The following is a 23,673-nucleotide window of genomic DNA, read 5'->3' on the forward strand; positions in this document are numbered from 1 at the left end:
CAAAAAGTAAATATGTTTATTGTATCCCTTTCCATTCAGAGCATTTCCTTTTTTTAAGCTCCGTTTGTGTCCAACAAGACAGCCTCCTTCTCCAAGATTAACATTTCTTATGATTGTTCCTGACAGAGGATTTACTTTCAGAGGCCCTGCTAAGGATAACCAAAAAAGGGCATGTAGCAAGACACTTTTGGCAGCTCGCACGAATTTTCGGAGCTTTTTAGGTCTTGGTTTTCTGATGAGTGGCTTCCTGAGCATGCCTGGGGAATGACAGGCATCTCTGCAGGCAGGCTGAGCCCACCTTGGCTTGCTCGCAGCCATTGGCTGCCCCTCGGAATAAATTGAGGACAATGCATTCCGCCGCCCGCCAACTGTAAACATAAGGGATATGTATTCACTTAGCATTGACTTTTGGGAGGGGCCAAGGAAAAGCTGCACTTTTATTGAATAGGGCTGTGTGTGTGTGTGTGAGGCTGCTGCTGTGCCTCTCTCGCTGTGCTCCTGCCCAAGCAGCCAGTTATTCATTTCCTTCCTACCAGAGCTGAGAACTTTGCAGCCAGAGGTAAGGGAGGGCTTGCGGGACGGGTTTGCCTTGCAGATGGAGGAGCCCCGGGTCTGAACGGGCTGTGGGAGGCTGGTTCTGCTCTGCTGCTCTCTCTCTGTGTCTGCTCCCCCTTTCCAGATGTTCGTGGTGATCTGAGGGCGATCTCGGGTGGCGGGGGATGCGTGTCTGCTCACCCCGCTGGACCTCAATAAGGACAGATCCCACCACTCCACTTCTCATCCTCTGCTGGGCTCGTTAGTAGCAATAACCCATTCTAATAACACTTTTCTTTATTTTTAATCCCCCTCTCCCCCCTTTTTTATGTTTTTTTTAATGGAGGCATTCCAATGAGAAACCTCTCAGTGCGTTAAGGTCTGCTGAATTGCTTTTAATTTTGCAACTTAATACGTGCACTTCCACACTGCAAGGGCAGTCTCGGGGTGTAACTGATACAGACACAGAGAAGCTCTGCTTAATGTGAGTGATCTGATACCCGCTGAAGCAGATGTCCCTCATGGCAGCCTTTCACAGAAGTGTTGTTGACAATAGATGGCATCAGTTTTTGTTTTCAGCCTCCAACATGCTCGGCAGCGCGCTGCCAGAATGTTTCTTGTGAAGTTGTCTTCCCTGTTAAAAGAGGGGGGGATTAAAGAATGTGCCTGGGTGGGACTGGAGCTCTCTTGGAAGCCTGGCTCTGTGTTTGTCAGAGTGCTGCTGGGGAGAGCTGGCGAGCAGGCTCCCCTTCCCAGCTCCTTTGACATGTTGGGACAGTTGGAAAGCGTTGTGCAAGGCTGGCTGCTGATAGCACGATGTTCTTGCATGGCAGGGAATTTCTCAGGGAAAGGGCTGGGAAAATGAAGGGAGGAAGTTTGCTGCAGATGAATGCCTGGTAGCTGCAGACACTGACCAAGCTGCTAATCTCTGGCCAGACCTGCAGGGATGGAACAGATTGGTCTCATGTGTCAAGTGTTGTTTGGAAGAATGAGAACATAACTGTTTTAAAGTTACTTTTTTACGGAGTACTTGTTTTCAGAGGAGAATTTCTTTTCAGAGTACATAGCTTTTGTACAACTCTGCCTCAGAAGGCTTCCCCTGCTAAAAGGCAGACAGGAGAATAATTTGGGAAAATAACACATTCCCTCCTTGGCAGCAGCTCAAAGAAAACAAGGAGGCAGAATTCTTTTTGTAAGAACCATGTATTTATTACAATTTGTCTATTTTAGATAGCATACTGTGAAATGACTGTGTTTGTATGATTTGCCATTGGAGAACCCTCAGACTCTGCCTCCATTCTTTTTCTGTCTCATTAAATGTAGCTGCAAGTTCTCATCTGCATCAAGTCTCATCTTTCTCTCCTGCCATTTAGACAGGATGGGACCCCAAAACTACACACACTAAAATCAACAGAACAGACTCTTTTTACATAAGTTACAAATGGAGCAAAGCTTTTGCTTTATTAAATTGGTAATGAGGCAAAGGTAATTGATAAGAAGGTAAAGCAGGGCAGAACTTTTCTCTATTATTTGAAGAAATGATAGGTCTGTCTTTACTGGAGAAACTGCTTTGATAGGCAATCTTAAAAAAACCTGCATATGTTAATGTAGACTCCTAAGTCATGATGGGAGGGAAGAAATACCAGATGACATGACTGTGAACAAGAGACTCAATTGAAATAATTTGTTTTTCCTAAAAACTCCTCTTTGTTGCCACTTGCAATGACAAGAGGATCCATTCCACAGCCTTCATTCACAGGATTAGTGCTGGTGAAATCAATACCATCATTAATGGATTCAGGGGTCCTGTGTATTCTGAATACACTTTGACAGTGAGTGATGTAGGCACTTTTTAGGAGAATGAGGGATTTTCTACAAATGCTTCTTCCTATACTCACAGCATTATTCTGGCATGGAGCAGAGAAAGGGGTCACTTTGCTTGTGCTTTTATTTCTTGCCCAACACTGATAGGCACAATGCAACAATGACACTGAAAGATTTGAAAGGAAAGTGGGGAAGGGTGTAAGATTCTCTGGCTGGCATTAGAGGGGAAAATTGAAGTGCGTTTAGATGGGAAGGTTTTTTATTGATCTCATTCATGGGGCCACATGTGACATGGAGTATTTGCTCAATCCCATCCAGGATTAGGGAGCAGTGCTGCCCCATTCCAGGTGGGGAGACCACAAAGGTGTGGGGCAAGGCTTTTCTCATGGCTTCTGTGCTAGGAAGATGCCAGGGAGGCTCCATCAGGAGCCTGACTGGAAATCCTCCTTGTTCCACACTTGCCTTTGCACAGCCGGAGCAGCCCTGCCTGTGGGGGGATCTTTTCACTGCAGAAAAGTGAGAGCCTGCAGGACAAATAGAGCTTTAATGTCCTGGGACTGTGGAAAATACTCTGATTTCTCAGTAGCTGCTTAGATGAGACCTATTCTTGTGGGCTTGCCTGAGCTTTTACTTTGTATTAAAGATCAGTGGAGTTCTTAACCCCTCTCTGCCAAGGGTGCAGCTTGGAACATTTGATCCCAGTGTGTGAGCACAGAGGGACAGGAAACCATATATGCCTAAGAAAGAGAGGGCCAGGAGAGCATAACTGTCCATCTGCAGGGCTTGCCTGGGCTCTCCTGGGTATGGGAGAAAGCACCAAAAAAGGTAACACAGGGCAGAATGGGAAGCGCAGTCCTGAGAGTATTTTGCTGCCTTTGAGGGGAGCTTTATGGGGAGTGTGCAGGATTGGGCTCCAGGTGCACAAAGCCTGAGGCACACAGGCCTGTGAGTGCAGAGAGTGGAGCCTGCATTCAAAGGGAGCTTTCATTCTTTAAAAATTGTCTCCTCTTAGTAACTCCCCCCTGGCAGCTTACAGAGAGAGAGCTGCTGCTTTGGGAAAGGTGTGTGTGCAGGGGATGGTTTGCTGGCTTTGAGCAGGCTGCTGAGGGGTGAAAAGGGTGGGAATGGATTTAAGGGCAATGCACTGGAGGGAGATCACCTCCCCTCCGTGTAGGCACCTCCTCTTGGGGTGCTGCTCCTGCTTGGAAGGTGCAGCTTGTCTACTAGGGCTTGGCTGAGGCTGAAATTTGACTCAGAGGTATTTGAAGGTCATATTAGATCTGACCTCTCTGGATGAAACAGCGAGGTCACAGCACTGTTGAACTACAGAACTTTTTTTTTCTCTCTTTCCTGATGTTTTTGTGCATTCAACTGGCCCAGCAGGGAAGGAGGCTCAGCACTCTGTAATTTGGGATCCCTCCCACCCCCGGGGGAGATTGCTCCTAGATTTCTTGAAACAGACTGGATCAACCAAAAAGGTTAGGGAATGTCACACTGTTACTCAGCTGGTGTGTTAGCTGTGGGGTTTACATCCTGTTTTAAGGAAGTTCTCCTTTCCATGCATTTTGTGTTTGGAACCTCCACCACAAACTGATGTCTCTTTCCCTCTTCCTGCCCCTCAAAACTGTCCATGAAGCACAGGGGCACCTCCTGATCAGAAAATCCTCAGTGTTGAAAACAGAATTGCTTGTGGGGACTGCCCTGCTGGCTTGCAGTGAGGGCAGGACCAAATAGCTGAGAAAGCAGGTGAAAGAAAGGGATAAAAGCAGCAACCTCTTAGGCCACTGGAGTAATTTCTCCTTTGAATTTTTTCCGGTGGCCGTAAATACCTGGTGAGTCACTTAATGGCCGTGTGTCTGTTTCTCTATCTCCAAGTCAAGGATAAGCTGTACCTTTCTGTATTTAGCCTATGGCTCTGCTGGGGTTTGGTTTATTAGTGTTTATAAAGAATTTGCAATACCAAAATGACAAGCTTAGGCACTACCTAAAACCTTGTTTTTGACTGGTTTCCCAGATCATCTTAGACTTTTTTCCTTGGTGTGTTCACACAGATTATGTATTACATTTCTAGATTAAGGGTATAAAACCCCCGAAGCCCAGGGAATGAGGTGAGGGCAGACCAGGCTCAGTGGTGACACTGCTGTCATGTCTAAAGGGCATTTCCTCCGTGCTTGGAGATGGAATTGTTTGGGTTTTTTTGGAATTGTTTGGAGTCGCTTGGCTGCATCTGGACCAGTCTCCCTGTGAAGCTGTCCTGTGTGCTCCAAAAATGCACAAAGGCAGCTTTTGCTTACAGATTCGCCACAGTGTCACAAGCTTGGAAGCAAAACTACTCAGCAAGCTGCTGGACCTTATCTGCTTGTTCAGTCTCATGTTGATGAGAGCAATTGAAATTGGAACCCCTGGGGCCAGGCCAAGTTGCAGTGGGGAAAATATTAGGGAAAGGATTTCAGGCAATGGAAACATTACATGTTTCCACACCCTCTTGTGTACAGAATACAAATAGAGTATTTTCCCTTGAGACTGGCTGTGGAGGGTGTGAAGCAAAGTGGAACCCACCCGTTTGCACATTTTCTGGTTCATGTCCTTAAATGGCAAAGAGAAAAAAAATCTTTGGAATTTAGCTCATAGGAGGGTTATAAATAGATTTGTGGAGATCAAGTTTTGCTGTAAATGCTCTGGTTTGGGATCTATTCAGAAGGACAACAGATATGAAGAGGAAAGGTATTGCTAAATGCAGGAGGACAGTGTCACTGCACATACGTGTAGGTGTGACCTTCTCAATCTTTCCCCAAAATTGTGGAGACTCAGGGGTATGGAAATCATTGTGTCCCTTCTAAAAGTTAAGTACCTTGGTGAGAGGAAGAATTGGGGTTCATGATGTTAAATGGCCAAGGGGCCTGAACCTGTGGCAGCAATGCAAACAAAGGAGATGTGCTGGCAGCTCGTTTTGTGTGCTGGTCCAAAGGAGTGATTTTCCCTAGGGAGGAGCAGGGCAGGGCTGGACCAGCCCTCACCCAGCAGCAGCTCCTGGGCTCCTGCAGAAGCCAAGGTTGGATCCTGCAGGCTGGTGCCCATTGGATTCCAGTCATCTTCAAAGGCTGCTCTGCCCAGATGGAGCAGTCTGTGATCAGGCCATTGTTTGTTTCTCATTTGCAAGGCTTTGAAGTTCTCTCTTGCCTTTCTCACTGCCACAGGGCATGTTACTACCCTTTTCCCACTCCATTCTTTTCTTTGGCAGGGAGCTCTCTAATGGTGAAATGGCCCTCGCTTGGCTTCTTTTTCCCCCCCTTGAGCCACAGCGTTCACCCTGGTAAAATCTTTGATCCCAGAAGCACAAAGGCATGACTTTTGTAATTCCTTTCAATTTGAGGGGACCTAGCAGTACTAATGTGATAGCCCAGACCATTGCTTTTTAATATCAGCTGTACTAAGGACAATTTCTTCTCAGTCTGAGTAGCTTCAGCTGCAGAGGGAGGAGGCAAAGGATTTTATCTGCACCTTCCCAATGACCTCATGGTAACCTCATTGCTCTCAGCAATTTCAACAGTCACTGAGCTGGGAAGAATTTGGCTTTGCTCTGGCCTAGTTAAAACTCATAGGTTTGGAAAAGAAATTCCAAGAGCTTGGCTCAAATGTGTGGAAATTGGAGAAGTGTTTGGTCAGCTCTGATTTACCTGCACAGCTTAACCTGCTCTGGCACTGCAGGATGCCTCTGGTCAGCACCACTTTGGAGAGGTTTTGTTGCTTTGTTTGGCTTTGGGAACAGCATCTCCCCATGTGCAGAGCCACACCCCTCCTATGAAAATGAGGAGTTTCATTCAGATGTCTGATAAGCCACAGCTGTTGCTTTGCCACTTCAAACAGAGCTTGGGTTATAAAGACTGAAGTGCAGCATTTTAATTGCTGTAAATATGAACGAGAGCATTTAGGCAATCCAGATGATCCAGAGACAAGCATTTCTGTGGCTAATGTATATTATCCTGACAAAAGCAGGCCAGCTGAGAATTTCCCTACTGCTGTCCCAGTAATTTAAAACACCACTAATCTCTTTTCTGCTGCATTGGGGAAAATGAGGGAGAACCTGGGCATTACCTGGCCTGAATCTGAACTTCATTTCAGTGGCTGTACTTGGGATACATTTAGTGATGTAAATGATACTGAGGGTTTTTTTTAAAATCTATGTTGCATCTAGTTTGATTTCCTTGAGTTGGAGGAACTCAGAATTCCCTGTGAGCTGCATGCTATCAAGAAGCTGGCCCTTTTTGTTTGATTTTTTACACATCCCCTGAAGGACAATGACAGCAGGAAATTGGGTCAAGATCCCAGTAACATGGACTCGCTGGGAAATGATATTTTGTACAAGAGAGGGCACTGCAAACCCAGAAAGCCGGGAAAATTCCATTGCTCCTCACTCCCTGGTGATTAAAAGGCCCTGCCATATATGGGAAAGGTCTGAGCTTCATTCACTCCAACCACAATAGTAAATGGCTTGTTCACTGGACACAGTATGCAATCAAGGAGCAGATTGACAATAAAGAGGAAAAGCAAAACTTTTCTATGTAGTCTGCTTTCTCTGCTGTGTGTTATTAGAAGCTTAGAGAGCAGCTTTTTTTTCCTTGTTCCTTTATTTAGATCCCTGTAACCTTCAGTCACTTTTGTTTGCCACTTAACCCTCCTCCTAAAACCAGACACACCAGCCTGTTTCCTCTCCTCCCCCCTATATAACCCAAACAAGCAAAGAACATTTCCTTTACCAGTGCATATATAAATGCAGTTCCTTGGTTTTTCAGTGCACCTAGCGTGCATTTATATGGCTAAAAACTGGGATTAGTGGACAAAATCTCATCCTCACTAGGTATAAAGCAGTAGCTTTAAGGAAAGCAATGATTAAATGCCAGTGTTCCAGGGATGGGACCATGGGAGTGAAGCAAATACCTGTGTGTGTATAAATAGGAATGAGTTTTGGGGGAGGAAGGGAGCAATGTGTTTGGGATGGGAGCTGCAGAAGGGGTCCCATGCAGCTCTCAGGGGTTTCCTTTCCGCCACATCAGTTTCCAGGCAGTGAAACCCCACACAGACAGCACTGAGATGCAAAGTCACTGGAGCACAGTCGTGTTTACATTCTTGCTTTTCAGTTTATTTTGTTTGGGGGCTGGTACTCTCTGCCATCAAAATCATGGGGGTAAAGTAGCTGGCGTAGCTGGGTTTTATTTCACTTGGAGAAAGGCAGTTTAAGTGCAGTAATGTACTTTAAGGCAAGATGTGCTTTGCTTGATGGAGATTTTCTGGAGCTTTCGTTGTTTGTTTTCCATTGACCATCTTAGGAATATGTTGTTTGTCATATTGGTAGGTTTAGAGATTCTCTGGTATCTCCTATATAATTTTGCTAAAAACCCACACCTTTGTGGCCAGGAGGGCTGATGGATCAGTCGGATTTCCCAGACTACACCTCACTCCACACTCCTGTTTCATGGCCATGTTGGACATGGGTGTTACAGTCAGCCACAGGACAGGCTGCCTGCATTTGAAACCAGCAAATCCTTTTCATCTCTGGCCAGCAGCATTCTGAGGAGGTGGCATTTGACCATTATCACAAAGTCACGCCAAGACCTGCCCACTGAGCAGCTCTAATGTGGCCAAAAGAAGCACGGTCAAGTTGTGACTGCTGGGTAGTGCAGTAGTAGCACATGAATAATTCTGTTTCCAGCTCTTAGAAGGATCAGGGGCAGCCAATTTGGAGACCAAAATAACTACTTATCTAATCTCATTCATGTTTTTTTCATTCAGGATTTGGATTGGGAGAAACTCTGCATTATATCAGCTTTTTAAATGGCACCTGGAGCCTTTGGAAAAGGTCCTTGGGTAATAATCATGTTGAATGCAATAACTATTATTGCATCGTCAAAAATGCTTTTCATTTATTCTATTTTTACCATCTCTATGATTCCAAAAGGAGAGAGGAGACTGCTTTTTCTTTTACCTCTTAATAGGGAAGAGTAAACAAAACATGTTTTGGAGTGATTTTTCCTTTGGTTTTTCTCTCCCCTGACTGATTTGTGACCCAGCTCAGTGTTTGTGCAATCTCATTGTGGCTGCCTGTAGAGGAGCTTTGCAGCAGCTTCTGGTGTTTAACTCTGCTGCTCTGCATTGTCAGTAAAGATGTTTGTTTCACCTGTCAAACCAAAAACTGCTTTGTCATTCTTGTGCCATCTGCCATAGTTACATAATTGCTTTTGTGAAATAAGCAATTTTTGTTTTGGTTTGGTTTCTTTCCCCCCTTCTCTTCACTATCATCTGTAAATAGATGTGAGCTCCTTTCTTGGAGCCAATATATAGCAAACTTATTACTAACAAGTGGAGAGGGAGTAATGGTGTGTTTGCCTTCTGTGTCAGAGTATCTGATAAAGATCAGTTCATCTTTGTGAAAAATGAAAGGAATTTACTGTATGTGCAGGGAATATGTTTTGTTATAAACGAACAGATTGAGGTGGTGACAGGCTATGAATCTGACTTACATGACAAAATATAGTTATACACTTCTGGAAGCCTGGAGACTGGTGTGATGAACTGGAAAAAACATTATAATCTGAGCAGGTTATTTCTGTCTCTCCTGTGGCCCTTCAAGGCAATGGAAAGTCACTGATGGAAAGGCTGTTGGCATTAGCAGGCACAGAGCTGGTTTCATTGGTCCTGGTTCCATGCTCAGAGATCTGAGGCTGAATTTAAATGGGGACACTCAGTGTTTCCCAATTTAGAATTAAATACCAGAAGCTATAGGTGTAAAAAAATCCCTATAACCAACACCAATCTGCCCCCACAAAACCAAAAAGCTGGGAAAGCCATACACAGGTCATGTTGTCCCTATCCTGTAGGCAGTGTAGGACAATTCCCAAAAGTACATTCACACATGTTTTGTCCATAAACACCTCTGTTTATTAACAAAATACAATAAACTCTTTTTGGTTGGTTTTTTTTTTGTGAGGATGGTGATAGTTTGCTGCACTTTCTAGATTTTAGCAAGGGGAAATAGCTATCATTCTAAAATGTGTTTCTTGGCCCATGGATATTGCTCATGTGAATTCAAGCAAAAAAAAACCCCAAAACCCTAATGAATGGAAACTTGCTGAAGAGTTACCAGCAGCTGCTTTTATTATGGACCATGGCTCTGACATGATCTCACACACGTTTAAGTGTTACCTCACTGGCTTCCATGGAAATGCTTTTCATTTGCAAGGGAGTAAATGAAGCCAGAATCAGACAGAGACCTAGGGAAACTCTCTGGGAGAGGGTTTTAGTCTGGGAAATGTGCTTTACATGCATATAAAATATATGGGCATATCTGCACGCTGCAGTAAATGTGTCAGGCCACCTGAGAGAGAGAGGCCAAGTTCTGCTTTGAGCAGCACCTGTGTAAATCCAAAGAGGACTGCAGGGAAAATGTGCCAGGGAGGACCAAAAAGTATCTAATTTTCTTTGAGTGCCAGAGTGCATTTTTCTTACTGGATTTCTCAGGTTTCCTTCATTAGATGGCTAGGAAATACAGCAGAATTAGACTGTTCTCGGTGGGCTTCATGTTTTTAGCTACTTATTTCAATCATACCAAAAAAGTGTGTTGATTGTGAAAGCAGTTCAGACAAAAGCACCACATTATTCTGCCTTGAAAATACAGAAGGAGCAGTGGAATAAGAACTGTGTATTTTTTTGTGTCAACTCTTCAAAATTGGGCAATATTGCATCCTCTTTTTGAGCTTGGAAGAAGATGCAATATTTCCCAGTTTTGAAGAGTTGACTCAAAAATACACAGTTTTTTTATACAGCTAAATATTGCAAAATTGGGGGAAGGTGGCTGTGTTCTGTTGAAAATGTGGCTATGGTCTCAAAAAGGCAGAAGAGCTTTAAAACTTCTTCAGGTCCAGCAGAGGAGTTAGTTAAGATGAATATTTTGGTGTGACAGTCTGAATGTGTGGCATTGGCTTTGCTGTTTTTCTGGGCGTGAGGAAATGCAGTTGAAGATGTGACAGGCATTGGTTAAGAGTGAGTAAAGGACACAGGAGAGGAATTTTCTGTCCTGGTTTGTTGCTCCCCTTATGTTTTGGTAGCCCTGCTTGCTGCTCTTCTGTGCAGCAGCACCTGAGGTCAGGCACACCTGGAGCCAGAGCCTGGGCGTGAGCTTTGAGATGTTGTGCTGTAGGTGCAGGGTTGGTTTTAGCAGCGTTTCCCACCAGTGTAAACACTGGTTTCAGATGCTTTTTGCTTTGCTCAGTGTTTGAGGCAGCGATGTTTTCAGGTGTGTGGTGTAGAGTTTCGCAGTAACGTGGTTTGCAGCTGATGCTGCGCACTCCCTGTGATGGAGGGAAAATGTTTTTAAGACCATGGAATTCAGTAGTGTTAACTTTCCTTGAGGACTTGAAGGAAAGCAGAATGACGGTAATTAAGCTTGATCTGTAGCCCAAAATTGAGGGGGGGGAAGGCAATAAAGTGTAGAGAATGTTTTAAATGGCCCTATCTGCTTATTTAAAGGAAGCTTTTAGAGAGTGGGGTTACAAGCCTCTTCTCAGCCTATTACAGGTTTCTAAGTGCTCAGTGTCTGAGCCAAAGCTAATTATATTGTCCACAGAAAAAACACAGCAGAAGCTGGTGTCCCCGTGGCTCATACAACTGCTAATTATTTCCAGTGGTGGTGCTGAAATGCGTTCTTACATAATTGGTCTGAGATCACCAACTTGTTTCACGTAGATGCAGTTCTGCACCAGGCAGGAATGACTCCTGCCAGCTTCACAGTGGCAGCACAAAGTAGAGAGCCTGTTGCTGGAAGCATTTGAGATGAGATTTTTTAGCTCTCCCTAGATCTTCCCCCTGAGGAAATTCAATGCTGCTGGGAGAGAAACTCCAGTGGGAGAGCTCATGTTTGAATACAGCACAGAAATCCTTTTCTTCTGCTTGCTTCCAGCATTCTTCTGTCTTAAAAACCACCCCATATTTCTATTTTAATATTGCCTTTAGTTGAACAGCACTCACGAGGCAGAATTTCAATTTGGTATGTGCTAAACACTGTGCATGTTGTAGGTTCTTTAACTGAGACAAAAATGGCCAAGGTCATGTGGAAAGTTAATGAGAGAAGACTTTGACCCTCATTCATGGAGAAAGTTTCCCAGACTTCAAGACAGACTGGAATCCACAAAAGCGTGAAATGGATTATAGAGAGTAGTGTGGGTGTATCACTGGGTGAGAAATTGAGGTTTTGGGATTTTTAGTATGTTGTGGATGGAAGCAAGGTGGAGGGCACAGGGTGTTGTTCTGGGTTGTTCATTCTTCCTCTTTCTCCATGGGTTTGGGTGGCATTTTGTAATTGGGCAGAGAAGTCCCCATTGGGGGCTCTTTGGGATCAGTTATTGGGGGTAAAAGGGAAAATAATCCAGGTGTCAGTTCTTAATTGGATAGCTTAGTCTTAAAAGACCTTGTATCAAGAGATTGTTGGCCATTTTGTGCCTTGCTGCTGAACTTGCAGTAGTGAGACTGCTTTACTGGTAAGAAATAATCAACACCTGAGTCCAGACATGAATTAATGTCTCAAGCGCCTTCAGTACTGGTACTGCCACACAGAATTTTCTGCTGGAGCACCTCTATGGCAGAAGGACAGGAGGGTACCTGCGAGCAGCTGTTTCTCATCCAGCTTTGGTGCTGCACAAAGGAGCACAAAAGTATCTCTGAAGTACCATAAAGAAAATCTTCATGTACTGCATGTGACTTTGCATTTATACAGGTGCAATTGGCTTCAACTGAAGGGCCATTTTGATGAGAGAGAATGTCTCGTTTGTATCTTAGTTATAAATTACATTTTGACATTTCTATGAGTAGTAGAAAACAAACACATTCCACTTGTGTTGGTGCTCCTGTGTGTGTGAAAGATGACCTGTCCTCTTTCCACAGATGCATTTTCTGTATGAACATAATGCTCCTATTCAGCATTCATAAAGACACCAGTGGCTACCCAACTTGGCTGCTTGATGAGGAGAGGCATTTGCAGAATTCCACCCAGCTGAAATCACTGATTCTGCACGTGGAATTTGTTTATACATTTTTCCTTTGTTAAAAAAATGCAATTAGTGGTTTACCATGTTTATACGGAAAACACCAGCTGAATCTTGTTCCAGTCCATTTTAATGTAACCTACAATAAGCATTGTGCAAAAACATTCTGACTGGGATGGCCAATTTTAAGTTCAAATTCCCACTGTAAGAAGCTTTGTCAAGCTTAATAATCTCCTTAGGTGACATCAGGAACTTATTTTTGTTTTGTGGGATTTTTTTTGGTTTTTTGGTTTTTTTTGTTTTGCTTTTTAAGGAATAGAAACAAAGGAGATTGAAGAGAAGCAAGCTGTTATCCTACAAATCTAAGGGACTAAATATTGAACTGTTGTATTATATTGAAAAAATCAAGTTAATTCACCACCCAATACTCACCTTTTCAATGCATCCCTAAAATCTGTTTTGGGGAGCGAGCTGTGCTCTCATCCAATTTCCCCCTATCAGGGCAAGGGTACCAGTTCAGAACTTTGGGATGTGCCAGCTGTGCTAAGAGTGTCAAAAAAAGCTGATTTGTGTGAAACTGAAGGACAGTGCTATCCCAGACCGCTTTCTCTTTTACCTGATTGCTTTATTTTGGATGTGTTTTGATTTACTTTATTGATCTCTGCTACTTCTGGTTTAATATCACAGCAATAGGAAGCTTGTGGACATTTTATTTAAATAGATTTTGGGAATTATATTGTAGCAATATACTGCTTATTGCATTGAAACCAGAGCAATCTATGTCCAGGTTTACCTCTGGTGACGTTAATTTCTAACTGTTTGTTATTCCACAGAATATATCTCAAGGTGGTGCAAAGAAAGCAATTGTTTCCCCTCTCCCTTAAGATTGAAAAAAAGCTTCTGTGTTCACTAGATTACTAAATAAAGAGTTCTAGAGAAAAAGGTCTGCTTTGGAACCTGCCAGAAAATATTCAGTGAAATACCTTTGGAGGAATTGCACATCAGAAGTTGTAGGCATTCTCCTGTTTGTACTCCATGGGGATGATATTTCCAGCAGCTTTGAATGAAATGTAAAATAAACTTCCAGAATGAAAGTAGTCATTCCTCCTCTGGGTTGTCCCATGGCACATGCACAATACAATCTGGACTTCCCCAAAACAGTGCTCTTAGGAACTTTTAATTGTCATCATTTGGATTGGGAGTTCCTGTCCTAAAAGAGCAGCTCTGGCTGTTGTGGGGATTTTTGTCAGTTTTTTCTTGCTCAATATTATTTTAGCATTTCTTCTCCTGCTAACAGCTGATGCAGACTGAAAGAAATGTGTGCCTGCCCTTGACTTGCACCCATCTGAATCCATTCTGTGGCTTCACATTTCCTAGATTCTAGTTGTGCTCACTGAGGGGACCTAAAATGTTATTTTTGAATGCTGTTCTGTCTTCAAACAGCTCAGTCACTGATCCATGGCCACAAATACCTGATTTTGTTAGGACCTTCAGCTGTTGACATCAAGCTCAGAATAACATAATTTCTTGTGAATAAATTTATGTAGCTTGAGAAAGGCTTCAATTGACAAAGACCAAAGATTTAAACATTTAGGTAATTGCTGTCTAATGATCGTAGCTTTGGTAATGTGGCAAGGAAAAAGAGAAAAGTTACTTTGAGCCATCAGATAAGAAATATAGATCCTGTAGTACATGCTAGCTGCAGTATTTCAGTTCCTAAAATGTGTGTATGGTTAGCAGCTTTAGGCACTTGCTGCTGTCTTTGATTACAACAGTGCTGAACTTGAGCTGCAAAATTGAAAGTTCTGATTTTCTGGTGCATCAGTAAGTGAAACCTAAACCCATGTAATCTGTAAAAATAAATGTAATTACTTTGGCAAATGTGTTACAGCTGGCCAGGTTTGACATTGAGGTACCTGTTTTGGCTGCCCAGTGTCAGAAGACAGAGGTGATGGCTTGGGCTGTGCTTTGCAGGCAGACTGGAGCAGAAAAATTATTGCTTTGCATTCTTCTGTGTGTGCATTAAAGTGAACTAAACAGACTTGAAGATCTGACCTCTGACGCTTCGTCCCACTTTTTTTCTTCTGTTTAAAGCATCTTACTGAGAGTAGTTTTTTTCAAATTTTGAAATCTCTGGTAAAACTGTAGTTAAGTGGGCAGCTTCAAAATTGAACACTTGATAAAATCTTGAAGAACACTGAGCTGTGACTGATCTCTTTCAAGGTGGGAGTTTGCTAGAGCAGGAGATGGGACTCTTGCACTCCATCACTGCTGCTGCTTTTGTTTTGCTTTAGCAGAATTTTTGCCCTTTTTTCCTTATTTACTTATTTAGCAAACATATTTGAGATTTCTGCAGTAGCACAGAGATGAAGGGCTGACTGCAGCAAAGCTTTTCAGCTTTGGCCAGTGATTTCTATGGTAAAAATAAGAACATGAAAGGCTGGACAAGATTTCTCTCTGGTCAGGGCCCTGGCACAAAGCACTGCTTGCACTGGTGTGGGTTTCTTCTTTATTCTCCAGACTTTGGTGTCACTTCCTCTTGTAGACAGAACCTTATTAATCTGCCATAAGAGCACACTTGTTTCTGACCTTTTGGAAATTTCAGCAGCTATTTTTCACAGGAATGCTGTGGCTTGAGGCTTAATTAGGGCCCAGGAAGGTCTTTAATGAGAGGCGTCCTGGAAGTGACAAGTGCACTGTGATGTTATTTACTCAAGGGATGCCTACCAAGAGCTAGAGGTAGATAAAGCTATCATCAACTGCTAAACTTTTCTGCTCCTGCTCTTTGATCTTGCAGGTTTCTAGTTCTTCCACTTGAGCAGTTTTCAATTCCTCCTCACAAAGAACACCTATTGAAGTAATGTGGAACAACTGATTTTTAGATCACTAATTGAAACAACTGGAGCAAATTATTAGGTTTACAGTTTCAGGCTCAATTTAGAGCATTAGGGTTTTTAGAATTGCTTTCTGGGATGCTTAACATTTAGGAACAACTGTCTTTGAGTAGCCAGGGTGTGGTACAGGACAAGAGTACCTGTGGGATCTTCCTGAGAGGTGGCCTCACTCTTGTTCTCACATATTCTGGTCTTTCCAAGAGTCATTTGTCTCCTGTGAGATGTTATTGGGAGTGTTTTTGTGGCATCATTAACAACTCTATATCTTGATCTTAACCATCCTGGACCTCATGCAGCATCTGGAAATAAAAGCTGCAGTGAAAGCCCGAACTTTGTGGGGATTTTTGTTTTGGTTTGGGTTGCCCTTTTTTTTTTTATAAGAAGCAAAGCTGTAGTTTCTGAATGACCTGCAGCTATTATGCAGGCAAAATTCCTGCTGTGAATGGTTCCCAGGATAACTCTGCATTGTGTAGGTCCCAAGCAACTTGTAGCTGGCATTTGTTTTGTTTGCTTGCAAAAGAAAATTAATATATCATGATGGGCAATGCACGGGACATAAGTCAAATTACACAAACAACTGAGGATTTTTGTGTTCTTATATCTATCCATGGATAATATTTAGCAAACAAAGTCATTTAAAAACCTTAAAGAATTTTGGCTGCCTTTCAGAAATGGTGGAGTTAAGTCAATAAAATGCTCAGTAGAGATTGCATGTCCCCAAACATATTTTATCTTGACAGGTTATATACTATTGAGAGCTGCAGCCATGACTTGGAGCCAAGTTGGGAAAAGAACAGCTCTGTTACAGGGCTGCATTTGATGGGAATCTGAGGAGGGGAAGGGAGGGAATTGTGTGAGCTCTGAGAATGCCAAATGCAGAAAGCCTGGCTGAGCTGAGCTCCTGGGCTCTATAAATCACTGTAACATCAGTAGGTCTTTACTGATTTACATCTCTTGGGCATCTGTTTTGGTTTTTATTTTACACAAACCTAATTTCTGTGGATGCATAGGAGGTTTAATAGGAGTTATATTGATGGACAGTAGCTTGGAGTGTGTGTATGAAAATTTGTAGTTGGTATCATTGACTAAAAAAAATTAAAACAAATAAAATGAACAAGTATGGCAATGTCTAGCCTCCATGACCTGGATCAAATCAATCCATGATTCCTCCTCACTGATGTGGCTTCATTGAAGTTTGCTCATCACAGATCTTGCTTCTATGCCAGTGTGTGATTGGAAAAAGTAGATTTTCTGGGTAGGAGACTGGAAATGACAAGTTATGTGACATTAGAACAGATACTTTATTGCCCGTTGGGTCCTCCCATCTGAAAAGAATGTGAAAAATACATTCAAACAGCAAGGAGGATAAACTCTGTGTTATCTGTTAAAAGAAAGCTCAGTAGATCTAGTCCCACTATTGCAGGATTGTAACTCCTTGGGGTTATGGAGGCAGAAAAGGGATGGTGTGGAGCAGCAAAGTGCTTTATCCCTGTTTTAGTTAGCCTGCATGGGAGCCATGTGCAGTTCCTGCTCTTGTGGAAACCCAGAGCACAGGGAATATTCCTCTGTCTGCTCTGGGGTGCCCTGACCTCCAGGGCAGCACTGGCTCTGACCCTCATTCATGGAGAAAGTTTCCCAGACTCCAAGACAGACAGGAATCCACGAAAGTGTGAAATGGATTATAGAGAGCAGTGTAGGTGATCCCTTGGTGAGAAATTGAGGTTTTGGGATTTTTAGTGTGTTGTGGATGGAAGCAAGATGAAGGACACAGGGTGTTGTCCTGGGTTGTTTCTTCATGCTCCTTCTTCCTCCTTCATGGGTTTGGGTGGCATTCTGTAATTGGGCAGAAAAGTCCCCATTGCAGCTCTTTGGGATCAGTTATTGGGTTAAAAGGGGAAACAATCCAGGTGTCAGTTCTTAATTGGGTAGTTTAGCCTTATTACTCATTTTCAGAGAGATACCTGCTAAATGAGACTACATGACTTGAGGTTCTGGGCACTGAAAGGCACAGTGTGATGCAGAATTGTAGGGTCAGATCCAGCTGAAGTCAGAAATTACTGAGAGTTGTTGCTGTCTGACAGTTCACAGTGATTTAAGGCACACAAAGCAATATATTCCAGCAGTGTTCAGGAAATGCTCTTCAGCTCAGAACTGAAGACATATTTTTCCACTACACCTGTGCATATTCATTCTAATCTCTACTAGATTGCTGCTCAGGACTTAGGTGTCTTTAGGGAAGCATAATGAAATCTGTGTTGCTCAGTGTCTGCTGTAACTTTTTTCTAAATAGAGGATTTCACAGCCAGCATCTTTCACCAGCCCTGGATTCCCTCAGTTTGTGATGCTGCAGTCACCTCTCACAGTCACCATCACTGGGGGTGTTTGCAATGTTCTGCTGAAAGAGTGAAACCTGCAGTGCTGTGAAACAGTGACATAAACTCAAGGGATCCCCCCGGAGAGAAAAGAAGAATTTATTATAATGCATGTACTTAGACATGGCTGTGGTTGTATGGGACATCTGGCTTCTTTACTTTTGAAGCAACTTACTGTTTGTTGTTTTCATGGAATAATTAGAATAATTCCTCTAAATGCGGAACTTCCCATTGTTGGACAAATTTTTGCACTTGGCTAAACATATTCAAATATTATCCAAGGCTTTCATCCCTTCAGATATTTCTTCTGCCTAGCCGATGAGAAATTGCATGATGGTTGCTGGCAGGGTAAAGAAAATCTAAAGCGAAAAGGCTGCAGTGAATGATTGATAGGTGATTGGTACAGATATTCAAATGTGAAGGTGTCACATTGTGAGCCAGCTGAAGGTAATACTGTTATTCCTGAAAGCACCACTAAAAGCATGAACCAGCTAAAGTGAAGTGGCGTTTTGGAAGTAGGGTTTTTCAGAGATCACACTTCAGAAAAGCAGACATTCTTTTTTTAGCTTTCACTGGTAGAAATCCAGATGCATGCTTTAAAACAGTTTACTCTGGCTGCAGTGAAATAAGTAAAGACAGAATATTGGTCCAGATGGGGATGCTTAAATCACCAACTCATGTCTTAACTTCTCCTCTTTTCCTTCAGTTTATCCTCCCTTTGAAATCTGGTCACCTAAGAATTTTCCTGAATGCTGTGATCTGGAATAGTTCCTTAAAACAGTATCCACTGAGTTATTTTAGATTGTGGATTTACTGCTGTCCTTCATACGTCTTTTTAGATTTCTAATTCTTTCTACAATGATTCTCCATTACTGGCAAGCCTAGGGCAGTAATAAAAAGAAGTTTCTACTTGTACTAAGCAAGCTTTTCTATTATTCAGTTCCTGGTTGTCCCACGTCCTCTGATTTCTATCATGACAAAACAGGCTAATGGTGAGCTCTACCCCAGTACTTGGCCTGGTCTTTCATGTTATGTTTCTTGAAAAATACAATTTATTGGAAGCTGGCTGGTTAGAAGTACTGGATGAGCAGTGTTGAAATGAAATTAATTTTCTTTCTAGAAGAAATAGCCCAAACAGGAGCTTTTATCAGACTTCCCTCCTGCCCTGGGAGAGCCCAGCTGTTAGGAAGTGGGAAGGGATGTGTGCAGGATTCATTCTCACACAATGCTTGGCCTTTTTTGTGCTCTTGGAAGGGCTGCTCATTTATAACAACTGTTTGTGTGAGCAAGTGAAAAACTGTCAGGGTCCTGTCTAAGGAAATTGTGTTCCATTGGTGCAAAGCCTCATCAGGTGTCATGAGGTAGATTAGTAAAAATAAATTTGCAAATTTTTCCAGCCATACAGCCCTGGACTGTTATTGTAAAATGAGTAAAGATACTCAAAATACACATTCACTTGGGTTTTCTTTCCAAATCTGAAAAAACAAATGGTCTTTCTAAAGCCTCTTTAATGGAAAATGATTCCCAAGGGGTTAGAGAGCTTCTGGTTTTTTTTTCCAGTAATGAAAAAGTTAGCACTGAAACAGGAAGTGCATATAAACATCTACTCAGCAAGCCCATGACACATTTATATAGTGGAGAATTTAGAGGTTAAGAGTGTCCAGTTGGTGCTGGGAATGCTCCAAGTGCTTCCAGTTTCATTGTTGTGTTTGAAACCGTAGGGAAAAATACAAGTACTTATCAAATATTTGCATTTATCCACATTCTTGCCAATTACATGCAGGAATGATATTTTAGAGATTCCTTGAACTTAGTGGTTGTGGAAATTCTGTGGTCTGCCCTGTCCCATACCTAAAAAATTTTGCCGCTTGTCTAGCTGTTAATTTTACAATTTTAAAAACAATTAATTAGAAAAGGAAGAAAAATTAACACACTGTAACAAGGAGAGAAAAATGTTTTATCCACATCCCATACTGAAAAAGATTTTTACAGCGTGGGGGTGGTGGGAGAGGCAGGGCGTGGAAGCTTTGTCCATAAAATCAATGGTGGGATAATTTCCAAGGTCAACAGAGCATGCTGTGGCTGTACTCCTGCAAGCTGTAACTCCCATAAACACTCCTTTGCAGCATGAAAATGCCCCAGCTCCTCTGGGATTATCCCTGAGGAATGGGGCAGCAGGGCAGGCCTGGCCCTCTCTGTCAGTGTTTCTGCCTGGTGATCCTTGGGCAGACGGTCCCTGTGGAATTCCAACGTGGTTTTGGGAAAGGTGTGCCAGGCACGCTGGTCTCTTTGAACAGTTGTTGTTACAGGGCTCCAGAACTAGAAAACTCAGGGAAAAAATATGAAGTGAGGAGCAGAAGTGAAGGAGAGTCACTACTGGGTGACATTACAGCTGCTGCTACTTAGAATTGAGATAAAAAGCATAGAGGATACCAGGATGAGGAGGGTGATGAAGATAAGGCAGCTGTAGAGTGCAATCTGTACCGTTCAATAAAGTGGCTCTGTTCAGATAAATTGTTGAAATGCAGCCAAAACCAGAATCATATATTAAGGAACAAGAAAAATGGAATGAAGGACTGTATGTTCTGTGTATGAACAATATAGAAGACTCTAAAAATCAAATCTCGGTACCTCCTTGGGGACAGATATTGGCTACTAACTGGCTCTGTGATTCTAGCAGAGAAAATCCTGTGCAATAGCTGGAATCTGAAACCAGACAAGTAAATTAGACACACATTTTTGTGCTCAGGGTGAAGAACAATGTTTGGTTGATTCTTCTCTTGGTGGTGGTAAGAAAATGTGGCATCTGCCTTATGTCACAGAGCCCACAGTTTTGGGTTTTTTTTTAAAATTCTTTCTTGTAGCAGAAGTCCCCCCAAGTTCTATCTAAAAACTGATTTGGGGATTATGTGTGCACAGGGTCAAAATTCCCATTACACAAAGTTGGAACTTTTCTGACTGCCCCTGAAGTGCAAATCTACTGCAGCAGGAGTATTGAGCTTGTTTAATTAAAATTCCAACAGGAATAATTTTGTTACAATGGTTAATAAACTGTGCTATCGAGCCTGTCTGGAGCTGTCACAGAAAAGTGATCAGAGATGGCTGCAAAGACAAGAAACACAACATAAAATGTGTGGAAAATGAGCTGCTACACACCAGATGTGAAGGCTGTTGTTGGACTATTGCAAAATGGTTTTTGAGGTCCCATGCATTAAGGAACCAGAAACTGGGGATAACCAGCAAGGCACACACTCTAGAGGCTTTTTCTGAAGGGGTTCTTTCATGAGTTCTTTCTTTTCTGAATTCCACTTCTTTCAAGCTGGAGTTTATTGTAGATTTAACTTCACTTTAATGCCTCACATCCACTGGAGAAAAATGAGTTTATATAAGTGAGATGCATTGATCTGCTGCATCTCCAGAAGGAGAGCAAGCTGTTTGGATAACTAATCATGATATAGGTACTAAATGTGTTCTTGGGTCACTCAGTGTGTCAGTAGACAGCAGGCACCTCAGTGACAGAACAAGAAAATGTTGTTTAATGCTTGCTTTATATGTAACATGCACAATGGAGTGGATTTACTTTGAGCTATCTGTGCCTTCCATGTTAGGTTTGTTTCTAGAGTCTAGGAATAAAGAAATACTATCCTCCACTAGATATTTATCAAGAGATCAAATTAGTGACAGCTGATCAACAGTTTTATAAGACAATGTGGATCTGAGCTAGAAACCAAGCCCCATTCCTTTAGAATGTTTACATGCTTACTCTGTACATCCACCAGCCAGGGTGGATGACTTTTTTGGTATTTTTTTTGAAGTGTTATATGGTAAGAAAATGGGTGTGAAAGAGAAGGCTGATTTTTTTTGGTTTTTTTGGTTTTTTTTGGCACTTACAAAGCCAAGTAAGTCGGGAAGGTTGCAAAGTAAAGCAGATATTATGAAGAATCAGAAAATTTTGTGAGTTTTGTGGTTTAGGGTCTTTTTATTATTTTTGTGGGTTTTTCCCCCCCCAGGTTTGCATTAATATTCCTGAGGTGGGCTAAGAGAAAAGAATTATGAGAAATGATGGAATTTAGCAAGAGGCTTGAAAGTGGGAGGAAATGAGGGGAAGAAATGAAGATCGCATTGGATCTGCAAGTTTGAGATGAGACGGAGGAAGGAGGGCAGAGCTGTCAAGAGTGACAGGGAGGACGGACAGAAACCAAGAAGATGGGCGCAGATTTTTGAAGAACCAGTCTGAAATAAAGCTGTGAAAAAGGATAGGAAGGGATGAACTGAAGATTATAGGTGATTGGAATGATAGAGCCATGGGACTGAAATCAGAAATACCATCTCTGGGCACTGCTGGTGGTGATAAACTGTTTACCACAGGTTTTGAAGGCTGTTTTATTTCCATTTAGGTGGGATGTTATTCAGTATATTTTAGACTAGTAGCAGCAATTTTGTTAATTGTGGCACTGCTCCATCTGGTGGAAAATAATTTTTTCCTGTTTAGCATGGACACTTCACAAACCTGATGGTAAAAAGTGATTGGAAAATCCACCCCCATCCCCTTCCCCATGTATTTCAATGCCCCAAAAGCAAATAACTACACTTTAAAGTCCTGAGGGGAAAAAAGTAGTGCAAGTGCAAAATATACGTGCAACATATGATGTTACATGTATATTTTTGTATAAGTCTCTGCTCTCCAGAAGTTTTTGATGGCTATCCACACTATCTTCCTATTCATCATCAGTGTTTTAGTAACAAAGGTTTGTCTTGTATTTTTCTGTAAACTGTATGTGGGCAATATTGACTTGCTGTCTTCTGTGATAGGTCTGGTTGTAGTTCTGCCTTTTTAAAAAAATTTTTTGGTAAGCACAGAAAACAAAAATTGTTTTTTGTGAAAGTTAGGAGCATGGTTTTGTGGTTTGGTTGTTATTTGGTGGGGTTTTTTGGGGTTTTTGTTTTGTTTTTTTAATTGAAAAGCATTAAAATATGTACAGTGTAATATGTTGAATGCATTTCTATGACTCTGGCCCCAGGTCAGTGTTCCAGAGTTCATGTCCTGGGTAGGACACATTGTGGCAGAGTATCAGACTTCTGCTCTGACTGTGATTAACTGGCTCAGTGTGAACCTCATGGAAAATGACAGAAGGTGGATCTGCCATCATATGAGTCTTTAGAAGGAAATTTTCACCTGAATACTTGGGTTAGTTTGAGACAGACCCAAATCTAATGTAGAATTTTTCATCTTTTTTGTGTATTCAGTACTTTTGCTTCCATTTTCTCCGCCCATGAGTTTGTGTCTTGATTTCTCAGTAGGATTCCAGGACACATTTCTAACTTGCTCTTCTGTGACTCAAAGTTACACTTCCAAATGAGTGCTTGCATAGGCTTCTCTGCTGCATCTTTCATCACCATTTTCAGATGTCTCCCTGTAAATGTCAGGCACTTCAGCACGTCCATGACTTCATGTACCTTCATGCAGGGCTGGTGGCCTGCGGTATCCTACAAGTGTGTTTGTCTTGTCATCACCACTTGTGCTTTGGACTGGGCCTGCAGAGAGATGGCTGAGTGATTGCAGCCTTTACTCTGTGCTATCCCACTGCCCAGACCTGCCCTCTTTGCCTGCTTTTGTATCTGGCTGGGTCCCAGGATCAAGGACAAGGGGAATGTTCTCTCCCCATGGCTGTGAGCTGGAGATGGTGTTGCCAACAATTTCCTAGCTGTGTGCAGTGTGATAGCATCTCAGCATTTTAGCAGGATCTGTCACACAGCTGGAAGTGCAGCATGCTCTTGTGTCTGTTTGGCCATCGTGCTGTAAACTGTTTATGAGGATTTTTATCAAGATGATCTATCTTGAATCCCATGTGTGTCATCCCCTCTGTGGTTTCAGCAGGGCATTGCACAATGATTGGCAGGGCTGCCTGATTGATAAGTGATAAGATCCATCTGCTCAGCATGACTCAGGTGTGTGTGGTCACTCTCAGCTTTGATGTCTGTGTGCTCTGTGTGAGTCTCGGGTAGCTTTAACCA

The 23,673-nt window shown here is 42.4% G+C and overlaps 1 protein-coding gene across 7 annotated transcripts in view; it reads left to right on the forward strand.

Moving 5' to 3' along the window:
* Positions 1 to 251: 251 nt before the first annotated feature.
* CALD1 (caldesmon 1) overlaps positions 252 to 23,673 on the forward strand; it is a 162,338-nt gene continuing 138,916 nt past the window's right edge. For 3 of the 7 annotated variants that reach the window (XR_012580132.1, XR_012580133.1, XR_012580134.1), the window contains exon 1: positions 252 to 559. The gene's annotated coding sequence lies outside the window, so the exon portion shown is untranslated. The remainder of the gene's footprint in view (positions 560 to 23,673) is intronic. The other 4 variants (XM_014275960.3, XM_026790316.2, XM_074540060.1 and 1 more) reach the window with 3 other exon arrangements.

This window comes from Zonotrichia albicollis, chromosome 4 (assembly GCF_047830755.1).
Source record: "Zonotrichia albicollis isolate bZonAlb1 chromosome 4, bZonAlb1.hap1, whole genome shotgun sequence".
Lineage (NCBI taxonomy): Eukaryota > Metazoa > Chordata > Aves > Passeriformes > Passerellidae > Zonotrichia > Zonotrichia albicollis.